We start from the raw sequence: 3,516 nt of genomic DNA, 5'->3' as shown, positions 1-3,516 counted from the left end.
TAGAATAATAAATAGTACTTACAAATCGTCAAATATTATGCTCTTAAGGAGCCTTTACATGTCTCAATCTTTTTACCCTACCAGCGCTTCGAGACCAACATTTGGCAAGTGCTGAAAAGAAGCGCCGCAACAAACTCAGTCACCACTGTCTGCCGGTTAATATAAATAAATAGGAATAGCAGTAGTAGGTAGGTAGGTACTTATTTGTTTCTAAACTTTCCCGTGTCGATCTCTACAAATAAAACGAAACTGCATTGAAGTTTTAGATCTTTCCAATTATACAGCTATCTTAAACCAATCTAAACTACAACCTCTGAATATTATAGGCTCATCAGCTGATATATCATATCTGTTAACATTTTAGGGGTCAAAGTTCAAAGTTCGTGGAAGTGGGGGGAGGGGGCGTCGCGGCGACTGATCAAAGGAACGAATAACATGGCTATAAATAACTTTTACCCACAAATAAATCGTAGTCGAGATAGTGGCCCCTAAAAAGTTACTGAATCATACAACTTAGGGCGATTCTTCATGGTTGTCATATTACAATCTGTCGATAGGGTAGGCTATTCTATGGTATAGCAAGGTAAATACTGTGGTATCTTATGTGATTGTAATCGGTGCTATCGACTATAAATTAGTTATTGGAGGAAATACAAATGATACACGTAACATCTTATTTTTAGAGTTGCATTTTCACTGAAAAAGAGCAAATTCATGAGAAACGTTTTCATTTGTTGCTGTATAAAAAAGCCTCAACGGTCTCGAAGTCTGTCCATTAAGTACCTACCTATTAATTAGATATAACAATTGAACCCTTCCCGAAACCAATTCATTATTTGAGATCTGTTCTATGTCTAAATCGATATCTTCTCGTATTCCGCACATTTTGTGTATACCCTTGAACTAGAACAACGATTTCCTCTTTGCATGAGTGGTGTCATGTTTTTATGAAGTTACCCGATGCTTCTGTGCGAAATTTTACCCCTTGTTTTTCTCCTACAGAATGTAGTAGTTATTACAAAAATGAAAATCGACATTACTTATTTATGTTCAGAAGCTCTTCGAAAAACATAGAGTTTTAACCATGATGAGACATCCCATTTACCCCCTTATTATCCTTTCAGATGCCTATGTGTTAAAAAGGGTCCTAATATTCTGTATACATATTTTTAGGGTTCCGTACCTCAAAAGGAAAAAACGGAACCCTTATAGGATCACTTTGTTGTCCGTCCGTCCTTCTGTCAAGACCCTTTATCTCAAGAACGCGTGAACGTATCAAGCTGAAATTCACATGAAATACTCAGGTCTATTGTCCCTTTAAGCTGTGAAAATATCAAACTTCTAAGCCAAGCCAATCAAAAGATACAGCCGATTATGTCGATATTTTCAACAAATTTTCGACACTCGCAAAGGAATCAAAACCTACAGGATACTTCCCGTAAACTCAGAATCTTGAAATTTGGCATAAAGCATTGTCATATAATGCAAATATAGGAAAAATTGCGAAAATTACATTTTTTTAGTTATATAATATAATAAAAATATTTTAATAAAATGAAACTTACTACCTTATTTCTCACGAACGAATAAAGGTATCAAATTGAAATTTATACCAAATACCTAGATCTATTGTCCCTTTAAGAAGTAAAAAAATCAAACTTCTAAGTTAACGCGATCAAAAGATACAGCAGTTTATACCGACACCTTAGACGAATTTCCGTCACACGCTAGGGAATCAAAACCTACAAGGTACTTCCTGTGAACTCAGAATCTTGAAATTCGGCACGAAGCAACGTTATATAGTACAGATAAAGGAAAAATTGCGAAAATGATAAATTTGAAGTTATATAAAATTTAAAATATTATTTTTGCTTACATGACATAAAATATTTTTTTAATAATTATAAACTTACTACCTACCCTTTTTCACATGAACGCGTAGAGATATTAAAGTTGAAATTCATATCAAACACTTCTTAAATCTAATTGCCTCTAAACTGTGAGAAATTCTAAATCAACGCAAAAATTCAAAACGCTGAGGTAGGTACCTACCTATAATGCAAATATAGGAAAAATAAATAAATAAAAAATAATCATACCGCATATTTTTTTTTATAAAACTCCGGACTTTGACGTAATTTTGGTTTAAGTGAAATGAATGGTGTCCATTGGCATAGCTACAGGTTTTACCTTAGAATACTTGTTTTATATTTGTAGGTAGTTACCCTGCCTAAAAAAACCCTAGCTACGCCAAAGCTAGCGTTATTTGATAAGGATCAGATATAAACACAAAATAATCTTGCGTGCATACCAATGTTATTTATACCATTTTGCAAGGGGAAAGGGATTTGTGGTTAGCCCTGACTACTTAAGGACAGGAAAAAATCAAATGATACCGCGAGCTAACTACGAACAGCGCCATCTATTGACAACCGTGCGAACTACGTAGTGTCGTTGCTCGGTGATAGGTGTTGCTGATTGCAGCTCATTGTTACAATACTTTTTATTAAAATCGGATTTTATTCCGGAGGTTTTACAATTTCTTACTACTTTCGCAAATCATTACAAATGAAGAAAGGAATTTACGGTGTGGTACCCTCAATGTACAATTAGATTTCGAGCGATACCACTTTTGGGCATTCTCCTTTTAAGTAGTTACTTTCCCCATTGTAATGTTATGAATTTCATTTTGCAATAAAAATACCATAGTTATGACTCGATTGTCGTAATGAACGAACTTTGTAAACCTTGCAGGTTTGTACGGAACCCTCGGTGCGCGAGTCCGACTCGCACTTGGCCGGTTTTTTCAGTTTAGGCTGTTATTTTGGCTATGAGTTAATTGTTTCTAGTGACACACTATAATAATTTGCAATTTGAATATGTATAAATATTAATCCTAATGTTAAAAACAAACTAGCACCAAACATTGTATGACTATAGCTTAATACAGTGTGAGTCACGTTAAAGTGTACATATGAAAATAAATTTGTCGGCCGTTTGGTGTAGTGGTTCAGAACGGACTACTATGCCGAGAGGTCCCGGGTTCGATTCCCGGCCGGGCAGAAATTGAAATGATGAATTTTAATTTCTGTGACGGGTCTGGGTGTGACTATGTATAATATTTATGTATTTAAAAAAATAAGTATATAAGTAGTATATCCGTTAAGCTAGCACCCATAACACAAGCATTTGTCAAGTTGTGTTGTGTATTTTATGTATTTTTTTAGTATCGCCTGTTATTAAGTATTATTACTGTTTTTATTTGATCAGGATATACCGCTTGGTTTAAAAGTTATTACGTTTTCTTTACAATAAGTAATTGGAAGAAAAAAAAATCTATAATTTAAAAAAAAAAAATCTCAAAAATTTTTGACCTCTTTTTTGTCGATAAAAATAGGTATAGTTTCATCTATTTTCATATGTACACTTTAACGTGACTCACACTGTATACTCATAACATAGACAAAATCACGTGCTACAACACAACGTGGTACAATATATTTCAGGGAAGTCCCC

This window comes from Ostrinia nubilalis, chromosome 15 (genome assembly GCF_963855985.1).
Source record: "Ostrinia nubilalis chromosome 15, ilOstNubi1.1, whole genome shotgun sequence".
In the NCBI taxonomy this organism is placed as follows: domain Eukaryota; kingdom Metazoa; phylum Arthropoda; class Insecta; order Lepidoptera; family Crambidae; genus Ostrinia; species Ostrinia nubilalis.
This window is presented reverse-complemented; position numbering follows the sequence as displayed.